Source organism: Phacochoerus africanus, chromosome 1 (genome assembly GCF_016906955.1).
Source record: "Phacochoerus africanus isolate WHEZ1 chromosome 1, ROS_Pafr_v1, whole genome shotgun sequence".
NCBI lineage: Eukaryota > Metazoa > Chordata > Mammalia > Artiodactyla > Suidae > Phacochoerus > Phacochoerus africanus.
This window is the reverse complement of record NC_062544.1, coordinates 75,339,558-75,358,204: the sequence shown is the minus strand read 5'-3', so window position 1 is coordinate 75,358,204 and position 18,647 is coordinate 75,339,558. Positions and strand designations below refer to the sequence as shown.

The window sequence follows — 18,647 nt, the reverse complement described above, 5'->3', positions numbered from 1 at the left end:
TATTTTTTAAATCCAGAATGCTCTTTGTCATCTGACAGTGCAGCATATTAAACCACTTAAAATACTTTGTGAATGAAATCACATGTCTGAAATGTGGTGTCCGTTACCAGAGCTTTTGAAGGGCAGGCTTGGGTTGAGTCCCTCTCTTTTTCTTACCTAGTTTCTCAACCCCAGGCACTCTTTTTTCCATCTTTTGAATCCCAGTATTTATCTTAGGCATGAAGCAGATTTCTAGGCATAGACAGTTCATTCAGATTGGTAGGGTGGATTAGGTCAAAAAAATTACTTGGCCAATTTTGAACTGGTTTAAGTGGATTAAGAAAATCATGATAATCAGGCTATAGGGCTATCCCATTCTCTGTTTTTGCATTCTCGCCATTCTCTATGTTTGAAGGAGAATTGCACTGAATTTCATAAACACATAATTATCTAACTTCTTCCAACCTAACAAGTTTTGACATCAAATTCTTAGATATATGTTGGCGATGCCAAATTTAGAGGCTGAAAACTGTAACATACACATTTAAGCCCCTGTACACAAGAACGTGAACTCAGGAGGGCAGGAATTCCTGTTTGTTAATTGTTATGTTTCTTTTGTCCTCAAGAGTGTTTGGCAAGTACAATTGCTAAGTAGATTAAATTAATGACTGTGAGGGCAAGCCAAGTTCACAAAAGGGTAAGAACCATGTCTGTGTTATACAGCTCTCTGTCTATAGCCCTGAGGTGCCTGCCTCTCATTTGTTGAGTGAATGAATGGACTTAAGGTAGTGGTCCCTGCCATTGAAGAGCTTACAGTCTGGTTTAGGAGGCAGATTGGCAAAAGATTAAAGAGCAGTACTAATTAGGGACCACAATGGTAAATTTTCACAGAACAGTTATATTTTAATTGTGCAAATAGTAACATAAATAATTGTTCTAAATATTCAGAGTCAGAAAATGATATATAACATGCATTACCGCCCAAAGACTTTGACATTGTTTGATTCTTTTTGTTTCTTTATGCATTTTATAAATCTTTGAGTGCCTCTCTGTTCCAGGCAGTTTATCAGGTACTGGGGAGTCAACAGTGAATAAAATAGATATAGGTCTTACCCAAATTGAACTCATAATCTAATGGGGAAACAGTAAAAAAAAAAGTAATAAATAAAGCGTGAATTTTTGAAAGGAAAAACGGGACATCGTGATAGAGAATAACAAAGAATAGGTATCCGAGAAAGGGTAAACTATGAGAACAGAATCTTTAAGCTGAACTTTAAGGATGAGAAGGCCCTGAGGCAGTGTGGAATTCAGACACCAAGAGAGCTCTTCTCGGTATGGATAAAGAAAGAAGCAGATACTGAAGAATTTTGAACAGAAGCCAATGGTAAACTGATGTGCATGATACAATAACATTTTAAGACATTCACCCTTGCTCACAAGTGGAGGATGGATGCTGGTGCACCAGAATGGAGTAGACATTTAATAATTAATAGTTCATGGCAAAGGAATGGTGGTGAAGAGCATGAGATGTGGAAAGATTTGAGGTCAAATTAAAGAATTTGCTGTTGAGGAAAAAATTAGAGGAGGGTTGAGGGGGAAGTAGAAAAGGAGGGGTTCTGGACTCCTGATTGAAGTAATGGGGGACAGTGGTGCTGTTGACTGAGGTGGGAAGTTCCAGTGCAAGGAGACAGATCTGGGTGGGGAAATAGGGATTCTGTAGTGGACAGATTTAAGTTTGGGATCTCTGCCAGGTGAACTCAGAGGCGTCAGGTCAGGGAAGAGAACTCAGTGTGTGAATGTGGATCTCAGAGGAGAGGTCTGAGCTGATGATATACTTGGGAATACCCACTGTGTTGAGGGCACAGCACTGGAGGACTAGCTGGGTGTATTAAATAAAAGCCTTCAGCATGAAGAACACCTACATGGAACAGTGAACTCATGAAAATGCTTTTCTCATCCCCCATTATTCTACCCCATCTTTTATTCTTCACTTGGTTCTATTCTTTCTTTCCTTGTCCTAGGACCCTCATCCACACACACTTACTCTTTCTGACCTTGAGTCACTTCTTTGCTCTCTCTCTCTCTCACCTGCACTAGTGCTAGTTTATCCTGTCATCTCCTGCCTTTCTACTCCAGCCCATCCTTCTCTCAGACTCCCAACCTGGTCCCTTCCTTAACTGCTTTGTGACCTTTGGATCTTCACTATCTGCTACATAACAGTGGTCCACAGAAAGTAGTGCCCCTGTGATATTTGTTAAATTAATAGCAGTATTCTAAGTTCTACACATTTTTTTTTTGTCTTTTTAGGGCTGCACCCAAGGCCTGTGGAGGTTCCAAGGCTAGGGGTCAAATAGGAGAGGTAGCCACTGGCTAGTGCCACAGCCACAGCAACGCCAGATCGGAGCTGCGTCTGCAACCTATACCACAGCTCATGGCAATGCTGGATCCTTAACCCACTGAGCGACGTCAGTAATTGAACCCCTGTCCTCATGGATGCTAGTCGGGTTCGATAACCACTGAGCCACCATGGGAACTCCAGTTCTACAAATCTTTGAAGGTGTGTCTTCCTTCCCAATATTACTACATGTGCAACATCTGAAAAAGTGAGGCTGTGTTCCTACAAAAAAGAAAAGGAAGAAGAAAGGAAAGGGGGAGGATTATTGGTTTTAGAGCATTTGTAGATCAGGTTGCAATTTGCATGTGGTTTAGACAGTAGGATTTGTTTTCATGAGACATTTTCCCAAAGTTTTCAAACAATGTCGCAAGTTAGAAACATTATTTTCATTGTGAAAATAAGATGCTAGATGATCAGGATTCCCCTTGGCATTTGAACTCCCTCTCAGAACCATGAATGTCTATTGTAGTACAGCATTCTGTACATTTTAAGTTAATAGTTACTGATGAAATTTGTTCTGTAAATATATCTGAAGGTTTTGAGAAGCATCATTCCATGATTCCTGTGCCACCACTCACTTTTTAGCTGGTTTCACTCTCAGTCCTGTGTCTCTGTTGGCTCATTTATCTGCATATCCCTTTCTTTCTTGGGCCTTGATACAGAGGGTCTAGATCTTAACTTTTCTCTCAAATTACCATTACAATCTGTGAATTTTTTTTTTTTTTTTTTTTGTCTTTTAGGGCTGCATCTGTGGCGTATGGAGATTCCCAGGCTAGGAGTCCATCCAAGCGGAGCTGTAGTCTCCAGCCTACACCACAGCAACGCAGAATCCGAGCCACATCTGCAACCTGCACCACAGCTCAGGGCAATGCTGGATCCTTAACCTGCTGAGTGAGGTCAGGGATCGAACCCATGTCCTCATGGATGCTAGTTGGGTTCGTTAGCCACTGAGCCATGACAGGAACTCCATGTGAACATATTTTAAAAAACTGAAGTATAATTGACTTACAACACTAGGTGAGTTTTGGGTGCATGCATGGTTCAATATTTCTGTACATTGCAAAATGATCACCAGGTTAAGTCTAGTTACCATCCATAACCCTACAAAATTGATGAGCATTAGAAAAAAAGCACTTTATAGTAATGGTTTGCATATTCTGTAGGCATGTTGAATTACTGATTACAGATCTTCCAGGGTTCATTCCTGAAAGTGAAAGCAGCTAATAATTCTATTCAAATATTTTCCATATTCTCAGATCCAGAGAAGACCACTATATGCAAAGTGCACACACATTTTCAATATCCTTTACTACATGTTCAACTCCATAGTGAATTTCACTTTAAAGTATACATTTAGCATTGGGACAGATGTTTCATTTGTTAATATTTTTCTGCATTTAAAAAAGCAATATCATGATTGTTTCTCTAGACTACCTGGATAACTGTTTCTCTGTGCAAATATCTCATTATACGCATCTCTCAGTTCCAGTAAAGAAACCATATAGTGTTTGAATAATCAAAAGAATAAAGATTTAATGTTTTTAAACTGAGCCTACTTAGGATGAACACATCACATGCTTGTTGCTGACACCTACTCTGTGTTGGGATGTTGTCATTTGGCTCTATTGCTGTACAAAGACTCCAAGACAAAAGAAGGTTGAGCAGATTTTTGCAATTACCTGATTGAAGCCAGGAGCTGCATGAGAGATAGGAAGGCTGTCTGTGATTCTCCAAACACTTGGGAATCTGAAGCGGCAGAGAGCCCCTGAATGTGACAAATGTGTATGATGGTGGAGTCCCACAGAATGCTGCCCCCAAGAAGGACTAAGCAACCATGAGAAGGAAGGGTTGACCCATGTCTTACTAGAGCCCTCAACATTAATAGCTACCAGTTGGATCTGTTAGAAATTATTTCCTTTTCAATATCCATTTTCTCAGGAAAATAGGTGGTGGGAATCAGAAGTTAAACAGGAGCCAGTTAGAAGCATGGATTTTGCTGCTCATTTGCTAGATCTCTCCAGCAGTATGTTTGTGGGAAGGGTGTTGAATATGGCCACCTGTTCACCATCCAGTGCTGCAGTCAGCACCTTTCTTAGCACAAATGTTTTTCCTGACCACTCCCACCTTTGGATATTGACTTATTCCCATACTGTTTGCATTGGTCTGTTACCCTCCTCAAAGGGCTCTACGATTTTTTCCCACCAGTGCAGAATTTCCTAAGGAGAAACAAAGGGTCTATCTTGCTCTTGAAGTATGTTTTTAAACATTTTATTGGAATATCATTGACTTACAATGCTGTGTTAGTTCCAGGTGTACAGCAAAGTGAATCAGTCACACATATACATATATCCATTCTTTTTCCCCATATAAATTATTACAGAATGTTGAATCAATTTCTCTGTGCTATGCAGTAGGTCTCTATTACTTACTATGTATATATCTTTTTTTTTTGTCTTTTGTTGTTGTTGTTATTTCTTGGGCCGCACCCGCGGCATATGGAGGTTCCCAGGCTAGGGGTCGAATCGGAGCTGTAGCCACCGGCCTACGCCAGAGCCACAGCAACGCGGGATCCGAGCCGCGTCTGCAACCTACACCACAGCTCACGGCAACGCCGGATCGTTAACCCACTGAGCAAGGGCAGGGACCGAACCCGCAACCTCATGGTTCCTAGTTGGATTCGTTAACCACTGCGCCACAACGGGAACTCCTATATTTTAATTCCAAATTCCCAGTTTTCCCCTTCACCCTGCCACAGTTTCCCCTTTGGTGACTGTAAGTTTGATTTTGAAATCAGTGAGTTTGTTTCTGTTTTATAAATAGGATATTTTGCATTGTTTTATTAGATTCCACATATAAGTACTTTAGTATAATATTTACTGTTCAGTCACCTTCAACAAATAATCACTGAGCACCTACTTGGAAATACAGGCCACAGAGATGTTTTTCTATCTGAGCTGGACTGAGGCAGCCACTTCATATGCCCAAAATTACTTCAAGCTTTCTTTCTTTCTTTCTTTCTTTCTTCTTTTCTTTCTTCTTCTTTCTTTTTCTTTCTTTCTTTCTTTCTTTCTTTCTTTCTTTCTTTCTTTCTCTCTCCTTCCTTCCTTCCTTCCTTCCTTCCTTCCTTCCTTCCTTCCTTCCTTCCTTCCTCCCTTCCTCTCTCTCTCTCTCTCTTTCTTTCCTTCTTGTTTTTTTTTAGGGCTGCACCCAAGACATGGAGATTCCCAGGCTAGGGGTTGAATAGGAACTATAGCTGCCAGTCTACACCACAGCCACAGCAATGCAGGATCCGAGCCGTGTCTGTGACCTACACTACAGTTCACAGCAACGCGGATCCTTAACCCTGATCCCTGAGCAAGACCAGGGATCCATCCTGCAGCCTCATGGATGCTAGTCAGATTCGTTTTTGCTGAGCCACAATAGGAACTCTGACTTCAAGGTTTCTTGAAGCACCTACATCACCCTCCCTCCAGTCTTCATGGGAGGTCTTGCTTTATGAAGCCACTGTGGGGATGTAGAAGCAACCAGAAGTACTGTCACGAAGTTCTCTGTGTCTCTCCAACCTTACCTGTAGCCACTCTGTGTCTTTCCTCTTCTCTCAACTCTTCTTCCTTCACTCTTTTCTCCTGTCCCACCTCTATATCAACATCTCCTTCCTTGTCTTTTTACTGCTATGTCTTGCTCTCTTCCTAAACCAACCAACTGTTATTTGTATTTCTATGCCAAGCTTTGAATATGCATTTCCCCTACTACCTAAAATGCTTTTCTAATTATGGTTTCTCCATTCCTTTTTTATTTTCTTTGCTTTTTATGGCTGATCTTGCAGCATATGGAAGTTCCCAGGCTATGGGTGGTCAAATTGGAGCTGCAGCTGCCAGCCTACACCACAGCCACAGCAACATCAAATCTGAGCCATGTCTGCGGCCCACACCACACAGCTCATGGCAACGCTGGATCCTTAACCCCCTGATTGAGGCCAGGGGTCAAACCCGCATCCTCATGGATGCTAGTTGGGTTCATAACCTGCTGAACCATGACAGGAACTCCTCTCTCCATTCTAAATCTCTTCGTGCCCAGGGGCTGGGTTAGTGTCTGACGAGGAATGATATCTGACAGTCCTGGTCTCAAATCAGAAGGACAGAAATCTGACATCTGAAGCCAAATCACAGAGCTTTCCATCCTTTCCCAACATTGCTCACTGTGGTGCTTATACAAGTGGCCTCATCTCTAAAGATGGAGAAGAATCCTGGTTCCCATTTCTCAGCTAATGAGACAGAGGCACAAATTTGTAAAACAAGGTTTGTTTCCCAGTGAAAACCAGATGGGCTGAATCCCAGTGGGGTCCTGGGTCCACTCTCTGCCATGTGTCTTAACAGTGGCGGAAGGGTGCCCTCACTTAATTTTCACTTCTAATCAACTCCAGAATTCCTTTACCTGAAACATTAGCAATCCAAATAAACTTCCAGTTACTAGAGCTAGAAATTACAAGCCTTGGCATGCAAGGAGCTGAACGCGAGTGCCACGCTTAGCTGCTGATGCCAAATCCCACATTGCCTGACATCTCAAACCTGAAAAGTTCCCTTTGCCAGTTAATTTTTGCTTTAGGGAATGAGCAATCAGTTATCAGATCCCCTGACCACTTGTGTAAATCTTCAAGACAATATCTTCAGAAGAAATCAGTCTGTTTTTTCCTCGTTCGCTTTAGGAGAATTGACCCAATAATCAACATGCTTTTATTCTCATTTGAATCACATGAATCCTTCAAGTCTTTTTCTTTGGGGTTTTATTTGTTTGCAAACCAGAAGGACACTTTAAGTTAAGTTGATGGAATTTAAAAATGCCCAAGGCTTAATAACACACTATTGGAATATTTGAATATAGCTAAATTTACAGCAGTGACATTATGTGTTGTAGGGTTTTTGGCAAGGGATAAAGGTTGGAACTGTCCCAGGAAACGTTTTCTCACATAGTCGGTCATTGACTCAAAATGGCAAGTGCTCTGGAATCGCACTTGCTTGACACTGGTGAGCCTCTGGACGTGGTTAGCTCCTTCTTATTGAATGATCAAGGGTGTGTTGTAAATGCTGCACCTGCTCTCTGCAGGATGCTGGGGCCAAGACTGGAGGAACCACTGGGGACACATAAGACCTGGGCCTTGCCCACAAGGCACTTACAGTCTGGTTGTGAAGTTAAGACATCACAATGTGGCCCCAAACATATCATGAAAAATGCAAGCACTGTTGTCTCTACCCTCAAAGTGTCTGTACAGTCAGAGCACTTCTTGCCATGTCCACTGCTGCCACCTGCTTTAAGCCACCATCATCTCTCATCATCTAGATTATGGCTGTAAATGCCCAGGTGCAATCTCTGTGATTCCACCAGGGCCCTATTCTCAACATAACAATCAAGGTGATCCAGTTGGAAAGTAAGTTGAGCCCTGTCAGTCCTCTGTGGAAAGCCCTTAAAAGCTCCTGGACCCACTCAGAGTAGAGCTAGTGTCCTAGCAGTATAAGCAAAGTTCGCACATGGTCCAGGCACCCATACCCTCTTTGACTCTCTGATCTTAACTTTTACCAGTTTTCTTCTTGTCCACTCTGTTCCATCCATGTTCACCTCCTTGCTTTATCTGGAGTACCCAGGGACGTTGCTACCTCAGGGCCTTTGCACCTGCCAATCCCTCTGTCTGGAATCCTCTTTCCCCCAGTGACTACTCACTCCTCACATATCCAGGTCTTAACTCACAGGGAGATTTTTTTAGGCTACATTATCTTCAAGTGGGCTCTCATAAGCCTGTGCGCGCACACACACACACGCACACACTTGCTTTGTTTCATATAGATATTACCATATGACATTCCCCTATTTTATGTATTATCCATCTTTTCCCCATTAGGAGATAAGCTCCATGAAAGCAGATGGGTTTTTTTTTTCTAGTTTTCTTTGTCGTATCTTTAGTACCTAGCATGGTTTCTGATACACAGTAGGTGGCCAATAAATATTTATCAAGTAATTAGCAAGTATGCAGTATTGTATTAATTTTCTTAAGGCTTCCTTAACAAAGTATCATGAACTGCATAGACTAAAGCCCAGAAATGTATTGTCTCACAGCTCTGGAGGATAGAACCCTAAAGTCGAGGTGTCTACAGAGCCGTGCTCTCCCTAAAACCTGTACGGTGAATCCTCACGGGCCTCTTCCAGCTTCTGGAAGCCTCAAACATTAACTTCAGCTGTAGCACTTCAATTTCTGCCTCCATTGCTACCTGGCCTTCTCTCCTTATTTGGGATGTGATGGAAGGAAAGCCATTACCTTTATATGTCATCTCACCTTCCTTTTTCCTCTGAAATTTGAGCAGACTAATAGCCTGTCAGCACAGCTCTGGTCCAGCATCTACTCAGACTGAAAACTTTCAGCATCTATACTGTGGCTCAGTGGGGTAAGGTTAAGACATTGAATAGTAACCAAGAGGATGTGGGTTTGATCCCTGGCCTCCCCCAGTGGGTTAAGGATCCTGTGTTGCCGCAGGCTGCAGTCTAGGTAGAAGATGTGGCTTGGTTCCAGTGTTGCCATAGCTGTGGAGGCTTGTAGCTGCAGTGCTGATTTGACCCCTAGCCTGGAAACTTCCATCTGGTGCAGGTGCAGCTCTAAAAAGACAAAAATAGATAGATAGATAGACAGACGATAGATTGAGATACTCTAGTCTAGCACTTGAGGTTTTCTACCTTCTGTTTGCCATCCACTATCACACAACCCATGATCCATCTAACTTGTAGGATTTGCTCTCCCCGATAGGTATCCTTTGCTGCATCCCTACCCAGGCCTCTTCTTATGCATTTCCTTTAACCCCTTTCTAGTGCAACCACCATGTAAAGCCTTTCCTACCATCTTCCTTCCTAAGTGCAACTCTTCCATCTTCAAATCATGCTTGCAGGTTTATCCCTACCTTCCTGAGGGCATTCATTATTTCCTACCCTGTCTTTTAGATATATATGAATGAAGGTTTTGTTTCCTCTAAATTAGGATGATAAACATATCAGTAGTGTGATTTTTTTTTTTTTTTTTGGTTGGTCAAACTTGTCAGAAGCTTTTATCTGACTTAATAAACTTTAACAACTTTTGTTGTTCTGAATCAAAGAATGTGAGGTTTCGAATGTAAAAATATGTCTTTTCTCAGTTGTTTTCTGAGATAGCAATACACATTGAGGAAATAAGGTTAAGCTTCAGAGGGAAGGATTTGAGAAAGAAAAGTTAAGAAATGTGGAGAAAAAAAGGAGGAAACGTGGAGAAAGTTTGGTGGATGTTATAATGTCTACTGTATTACATGGAATCATCTTTAGGAATTTTTTTTAAACACCTACACTCTCTGGAAAATAAATTAGTTTACATATTGTGGTAGGCCACATATGTCCTCTGAAAAATAACCCCACTGCAATCCCTGGAACCTATGAATATGCTGAGTTACATGGCATAAAGGACTTTGCGGATTTGATTAAGTTCAGGATCTTGAGATGGGGAGATGACTCTGGATTAATCTGGCTGGATCCAATGTAATAACAAGGGTCCTTACAAGACAGAAGCAAGGTGGTCAGTCTCTAAGAATGAGATGTAATGACAAAAGCAGAAAAGAAAATGCAGAGAGAGATCGAAATGCTGGCTTTGAGGATGGAGGATGGGGCCATGATCCAAAGAATGGAAGTCATTTCCACACACATGGAAATGAATTCTCCCCTAGAGCATCCAGATGGAATACAGACCTCCTGACACCTTGACTTTAGGACTTCTGACCCACAGAACTGTAAAATAATAATTGTTTTGAGTCAATTTGGAGTAATTTATTACAGTGGCAATAGAAAACTAAAACACATAGTGTAAGGCTCTGACGATCAAAAGCAGAGACCAGTGGTTGGCAGTCTTTTCTGTAAAGGACCGGAGAGTAAATGTTTTAGGTTCTGTGGGCTGTATGGTCTCTGTCACAATTACTCAACTCTGCTCTGTAAGTTGAAAGCAGCCAGAGATGATATGTAAATAAATGGATATGGCAGTGTTCCAATAAAACTTTATTTACAAAAATAGGCTATAAGACTGGACTTGGCCCACAGGCTGTAGCTTGCTGATACATGGTAGAAACCAATGGCTCATCATTGTTTATTGTTTTAATTTATATTTCATCCTTTTCTGGAATCTGATTCCTATGTATGTGTGCCACATGATCCACTGAACTAGATATAAAATATCCAGCAATGGTCTGGAGTTGCTTCTCCAACCAGAAACATGACGATTTTTAAGTGTGAAGATGAAGCTCCTTCTTAACACTTTCCAGTTATCTTTAATTCCTCAGTATTTGCGCATTGCAAGAATTGTGTCCCAGAGGTGTAAATAGTAGTGCTAAATGACTTGGCTTGGTCTGTTCACGTGAGAAGACTGTACTGTATTGTCACAAAGCCTTCAGCATTTCTCATGCTAAGAATATGCACATCTCATGAAAATGTATTTCATCAAGGACTGTCTATGGAGGATTAAACTAAACTGTAAAACCATGTTTTTGTGTACAGACTTCAGGATTGCTAATGGTCTTTTGTTTATAATTTCTCCCTGGGACATCTCTCTTGAGGCAAATGTTCTCTCCGCAGAGGAGGTACTGCACAGACAGTGTGGTTTTTAGCCAAAGAAATTGCTGCACGCGGGGATTCTTATTAGTCTCGTGTTGTACTTCTCTTTGCTTTGTGAACCTGACCCCAAACATCTGTATAAATGTGGCAAGTTAAAACAGCCTGCTTATACCTGGCTTGCCAAATACAATTCTGTTTTCATCATGTTTATATCAGGATTACATGACATTGGCCCACCTCCCGTGCCTGCTGGCTTCCTTCTCCTTTCTTCCTTGTTCATCATGCTGACCTCCAACTCTAACAGCTCAGTTCCAGTCCTGCCCCCTCTGGTCAGGCCTGCATTGTCACTACTCCCTCTGCAACTTCTCGTAATATCCCTTCTGGTCTATATGTCAGTGAGTTAATTCATGTCACATGAAGCTTTACTGTTAGCATGATTTTTGCATGCATCCTACTAAAGTATAGATACTCATATTCATAAACCAGCGTATAATTATTCATACTTAAGTATAGCATGCAATATTTTCTGGTTCATTGATTGCTAGATTTTTTTTTACTTAATTTGACTCTTTGGATTTTTTAAGAAATATTTTTTAGAACACTTTCAGGTTTATAACAAAACGGAAAGGAAAGTAGAGAGGATTCCTATATACCTCCTACACCAACATATGAATAGCCTTCCCCATTATCAACATCACTCACCAAAATGATCCTTTTTATTTTTAACCAAGGATGATCCTATGTTGACATATCATAATCACCCAAAGTCCATAGTTTATATTAGAGTTCATTCTGGGTATGTACATTCTGTGGATGTGGACAAATATATGATGACATATGTCCAAAATTATAATAATGAGTATTTTCATTGCCCTAAAAATTCTTTGTCTCTGACTATTCATCTCTACCCTTGTACCAACATACCAATACTCCTGGCAACCATTGATCTTTTACTGTCTTCACAGATTTGCTTTTCTAGAATGTCATATAGTTAGAATCATAGCAGGGAACTCTTTAGATTGACTTCTTTCACACAGTAATATACATTTAAGGTTCTTTCAAATCTTTTCATGGCTTGATAGATCATTTCTTTTTAGTACTGAATTATATTCCATTGTCTTGATGTACCACAGTTTAACCATTCACCTACTAGAGGACATATTGGTTGCTTCCAAGTTTTGGCAATTAATAATAAAGTTGTAGTAAACTTCTGTGTGCAGATTTTTGTATGTACATAAGTTTTCAACTCCTTTGGGGAAATACCAAGGAGCACAATTGCTGGATCATATGGTTGGTACATAAGAAAGCAATTGACTTTTGTATTTTAATCTTGCTGTAATCACTTATTAATTCCCAGAGATTTCTGTTTATTTTTTCAAATTTTCTACATAGGGGATCATTTCATCTTCAAAGACAATTTTAAATCTTCCTTCCCAATCTATATACCTTTAATTTATTTTTCTTGCATTATTACATTAGCACGGACTTCCAGTGTGATGTTACAAAGAAATGGTGTGGAGGGACATCCCTTGCTTTGTACCAGATTTTAATGGGAAAGCTTCAAATTTCTTGACATTAAGTATAGGTTTCTTATAGATAGTCTTTATCAAGTTGAGAAAGTTCCCCACTATTGCTAATTTACTGAGAGTTTTTATTATGAATGAGTGTTGAATTCTTTTTCTGCATCTATTGAGGTTATTTATTTTTCTTTTATAGTTTGTATGGATAACATTAATAGATTTTCAAATGCTGAACCTGCCTTGCATACCTGGGATAAATCCCACTTGGTTATGGTGTCTACTTCTTTTTAATACGTTTTTGGAGTTGACTTGCTGATACCTTGTGGAGGATTTTTGCACCAATGTCCATGAGATATATTGGTCTATGATTTTCTTTTCTTGTAATATCTTTTTCTAGTTTTGGGATTAGGATAATATTGGCTTCACAGAATGAGTTAGAGAGTATTCCCTCTGCTTCTATTTTTGAAGGAAATTGTAGAATTGATGTGATTTCTTCCTTAAATGTTTGGTAGAATTCACCAGTGAGCCCATGTTGGCCCAGCGCTTTCCGTTTTGGATGGTTATTAATTTTTTATTCAGTTTCTTTAATAGATATAGGCCTATTCAGATTATCTAACTCACTTTGCGTGAGTTTTGGCAGCTTGTGTCTTTGAAGAGATTGGTCCCTTTCATCTGGTTTATCAGATTGTGGGCAGGAGTTGTTCATTGTATTTGTTTATTATGCTTTTAATACCTCTCTTTCATTTTTAATATGACTAATTGCAAGGAACCAGCTTTTGGCTTCATTGTGGTTTTCTTTTTGTTTTTTTTTTTTGTTTGTTTGTTTGTTTTTTAATGGCTGCATGTGTGGTATATGGAAGTTACTGGGCCAGGGATTGAATTTGAGCCACAGCTGTGAGCTAGGCCAGATCCTTTAACCCACTGCATCAGGCTGGGAACCAAACCTGAACCTTCGCAGTGACCCAAGCCACTGAAGTTGGATTCTTAACCCACGGTGCTACAGCAGGAACTCCAAATTTCTACTCTGATTCTTATTATTTATTTTCTTCTGCTACTTTGGATTTAATTTGCCTTTTTTTTTCTAGTTTCCTAAGGTGGAAACTTAATTTCTTGATTTTAGATCTTTCTTTTTTCTAATCTATGCATTCAGTACCATAAATTTCCCCCTAAGTACCATTTTTGCTGCATTCCACAGATTTTGGTAAGTTGTGTTTTCATTTTCATGTAGCCCAAAATATTTTAAAACTTATCTTGACATTTCTTCTTTGGCCCATGTGGTTTTTAGAAGTGTGCTTTTTGGTTTCCATGTCTTTTGTGATTTTCCAGTTAACTTTCTGTTGGTGATTTCTAGTTTAATTCCATGTGGTCTGAGAACAGGCACTGTATCATTTTTATTCCTTTATGTTTGTTAGAGTGTATTTTATGGCCCAGAATGTGGTCCACCTTGGTAAATGTTCCGTGTGAGCTTGAGAAATATGTGTATTCTGCTTTTGTTGAATGAAGTAGCCTATAGAGGTCAACTACTCATTGGTTGGTAGTGTTATTGAGTTCAGCTATGTCCTTACTTATTTTCTGCCTGTTGCATTTGCTCATTTCTGAGAAAGGGTACATCTTTTGATTATATAGAGAAATATTCTGTGGTTTGTAACAGAGTTCATATTTTTATTTTTTCAGTTATAGCTAGTGTTCACCTTCTAACTTAATATTTTAGAGAAAGTAATCCGCTCTGATTTCCAGATTTGTTTAGTGGTGTCATTTATGTTAAAAAAAATCATACTTTTTTTTTTTTTGGTCTTTTTGCCTTTTCTAGGGCCACTCCTGCGGCATATGGAGGTTCCCAGGCTGGGGGTCCAATGAGAGCTGTAGCCCCTGGCCTACGCCAGAGCCACAGCAATGCAGGATCTGAGCCATGTCCATGACGCACACCACAGCTCACAGCAATGCCAGATCCTTAACCCACTAAGCAAGGCCAGGGATTGAACTCACAACCTCATGGTTCCTAGTCGGATTAGTTAACCACTGAGCCATGATGGGAACTCTCATACTTGTTAATAATATTTAATTAATATCCTGGTAGCAAAGAATAATTATGATGCAGTCTTGAACAATTTCAATTTGGGCATGACTTTACCTAAATTATTCCAGATAATGAAGACTTTTTAAAAAAAATTATCTTCAAAAACTTACAAAGAAAATGTCCAGAGTCTCCTGACATGGATTGATTCTAGTTTAAATAATCTGCCATGTGAGGTGTTACACCTTTGCCAGGCCTCAGTGAATGTGTCATTTGGTATGGAGAGCTGTGTTTGGCAGTGCACTTGTCTTCTTTCTCGTTTCAAGGAACACCTGCTCCTTGTATCCTGATGTCTTGTAGATATGATGACCATGGTGTTGGTCTAGTTGAGTAGTGTGTACTTTCAGCCTCCTAGCAGATAGAAAAAGTAGAATTCCACTGTGATTCCATTACAGACTATTCTAAGAATGTTCAGTTTAAATGAATAGGTGATGCACACCTAAACCATTCTTGCTTTAAATTCTCTCTGCACTCATTCCACTGAAAAAGTTATCATGATTTGTTAGTGAAGTAGATCTTATGATGCCCACAGGCATTGCAGACCAGTGGTAAGGATACATGTCTAAGAAACTGTAGTTAAGTGATAAGTGCTTGCTTATCCTCTTCCATATTGCACTGTTAGGCTGAGTGAGGACATATGGGTGAAAAGGTGACCTCAAATAATTGCATGAAACTAGATAAAAGACATTGCTCCTCCATATCAGACTCAGCTGATATACACCTGCCAAGGAAGTGTAACCTGAATTTAAGTGTGAGAAAACAGACACAACAAAGAGAGAAGTGTTATTTGAAATAATTGACCTGGGCTCTGAAAAATGCCAATATCAGGTGAGTGAAAAAGAGTCTGGGGAAATGGTCTAGAATAAAGGATCCTTGATCAGATCCTGGATTCAAAAATAAAATAAAACAAAATAAAAGTCCCAGCTTTATAGGACATCATTCCGTCAAAGGAAGAAGGTTAAATATAGCGTGTGTATTAATAGGAGTATTGAATCATTGTTAAATTTTCTCTGTGTGAAAAATGTATGGATGTCATGTGCACTAATATTTCATAGGAGGTACCTGCCGAAGTATTTTAGAGATTCAGTTACAAGATCTGCAACTAACTCTCAAGTAATTCAGAAAAGGAAAGTGTGTATATGTGTGTATGCCTCTACATACATACACACGAATATATACGTAAACATATATATGTGTGTATATATGTAAATATATGTAAATATATGACGGAGAGAATGTGTAAATATTAACAGTTGGTAAATCTTGGCGAGTAGATGTGTATTGTATTATTCTTCCCAGTTGTCCCTAAGTTTGACATTTTTAAAAGTAAGTTGAAAATAGCTTGGGGGTAAAGAGACAACAAATATCAGAGAGTCTTTCCCCCAGGCTTTTGTTTGGACATTAGTTAAGTTTCAGATAAAGTGGAAAATCCTCAAGCTACTAAAATAAATAATCTGTTCCTTATTTTTTATAATATTTGTATATTTTAGTACTTATAGGCAGGGCAGTTGAAGACTAGCTAAATAAATATGTCTTCATATATCTTTGACCCTTTAAGGGATGCCTTTAAATAAACTAGCAAACAAAATAACAGCCAGGCACCAAGGCGTTATAATAATCACAGGTTTTTGACGTGGAAGTGTTTCTCAGTGTGAGAGTTATTTCTTTCAGCTGTAATAATAATGGGCTTCTCCTCTAAGGGGAAAATATGTGATGTTTAAAGTAAATATCATCAGTACAGTTTTGCAGTGTTGAGAAAACAGAAATGACCTTTTTTTTTTTTTTCCTTTAAACATTCATATCACCAGAAAGTCTCATGAATCTGTACTGGGGAGACTGACTTTCAATTGACTAAGAGGTGATAAAAAGACAGGTTACAAGAGGGCTTCCCCATCATTCTAAACAAAGCCAAAGCCTCTTTTATTTGGTTCTTCATGCAAGAATAAGCCCAGACTCTTATCCAGGAAAAGTTGGCTTCACTTTTCTACTGAAACCTGCATTTTTCCGGCTGAACACAGTTCAGAATGAAACTGTAGGCTCAGAGGATGCCATTCCTTCCTTCCTAGGAATTGACTCAAACCAGTGTTGTTCTGAGTAGTCTGATTATCTTTATAGTTATCCCAAGGCTGGTTCTAAAAGGATCCACACATTTCTCCAGCAATCAGCCCAAGGTTTGAAGACATCTTTTTGGTGGGATTTCACAACTTCTCTTTTTTTTCTTATGAAAGAACAAGTTGTTTTTGTTCCCTCAATCTGATATAAATCTTTCATTGAGAAGATTAAATACATATTCTGCTGTCACTCTAAATACTATTTCTGTTTTTTTCTTTTTTTAACTCAAAAAATATCCAGAATTATAGTATATATCATTATTTGAGTAGTCATGATTTTTCTGACATGGTACTAGTTGAATTATCTGCGATTACATGATACCAATATCACAAGAGCCCTGTAGGACAGGTATTATTATTTTACAGAGAAGGGAAATTTTATAGCTAAGTAAGTAGGTAGTGTTTGGTCTGATTAATAGTCTTGTCCCTCCCACTGCAATATACTGCTTCCTGCAAATGAAAGATATTTATTTTCTTTTATTCCATTATCCACTTAGAAATTGTGACAGCATACAGAAACATGATCAAATAAATTGAAACAAATCCTTTTAAGGTGGAAATTTTATTTCTTGTCTCTATCAGCTGGTCAGTTAGGTTTTTATGAATGTGTTTATCTTTCTGAAGTCTTAACAAGGGTAGACATTTATTTGTCTATTAAAATCTGTACCATGGAGTAAAGGAAATATCAGATATTCTGCAGGAATGATTAATGTCAAGGTAGCTTGCCTTGATTTAGGCCAGAGATCATAGAAGATTTCAGCTGAGTTTTCCAGGATCCTCCTTGGCAGGGAGAGAGAATAACCCAGAGAGATTCCAAAGTAATAAGGCTAATCAACTGATATTCATTCACTGACTCAGAAATAACTTGGCAGGTGAGAAGTTGAATGTGTATTCAACACCAGTAGCTACTGCTTCTTGTTTGTTCAACACATGTGATCACCAGTTCTGTGCCAGGCATCAGGCTGTGGACTGAAATCATTCAAGAATTGCCACAGTTGTCTGCAGGTCTAAATTTGCAATCTCTGTTGCATCATCATGCATAAAGATGTTAGCAAGAAACCATAATATTACCCCCAAACTAGCCATTTATTAGCAATTACAACTATTAATTAGGTTGTCTTCCAAGGATAGTCCTAAAGAACCCATGCTATGGATGCCTCCAGGACCTTTTCCTCGAAGTCTTCTTTTTTGGAACTTTCCCTGAAAACATTCAAGAATCTGATGGAAGACATCCAATTAGAAACTTGCATGTTGTAAACTTTAAGCTGTGACTATATTTATCTTGGATGGCTGCGTAAATTACTTGACTTTTCTCCATGCTTAAAATGGTATTATGGAACTGCATTGTGCCTGATTACATGGTCCATCTCTATTGTGAATCCTTTCAAGCATGCATGTTGGTTATAAATATTGGGAAACCATTAAATAATTCATTAAAACTTCATAGGTTTTAAGAGGTAAGTCTGGTGTTGCATTTATACCTAGGTAATTTTTTCTCTCCCATTAAATAAAGTCATCTACATCCTCACTATCTGAAATGTGTTGGTCAACAATTTATTTTTCTTGTATACCCTATCATTTTGTACATTAATCCACCAGCTTCAGCAACAATGGCATCATCAGTTATTATCTGTTTTTAGCTGTCTTTTCAAACTTGTCTATTGGAAAGAATGTAATATTATGTAATTGTGCAATGCTTATAACAGGTTAACATGAGTTTGTCCACCTGAATTGATAGTCATTGCTGCTTCTCTGAAACACAGACACACACACATCTCTGGGAGAAAAATGCCAAAATTCTAAAACCTCCTATAATAGGCTCAGAGAATGAGCTTGTTCTGGAACAAATTGGATGAATTTCTAGTGCAAATTGTTCAATAAAGGCAACAATGAGTCAAATGAGAAATACATTTGAAAATAATTTTTACGTATAGTATTTATTTCTTCCTCTAGTAAATTTT

General features: G+C 39.1%; 1 protein-coding gene across 1 annotated transcript in view; it reads left to right on the top strand.

Annotated features, from left to right (window-relative positions):
* Window positions 1-18,647, top strand: part of FBXL7 (F-box and leucine rich repeat protein 7) — a 409,417-nt gene that overhangs the window by 200,294 nt on the left and 190,476 nt on the right. The gene's annotated exons all lie outside the window — the stretch shown is intronic.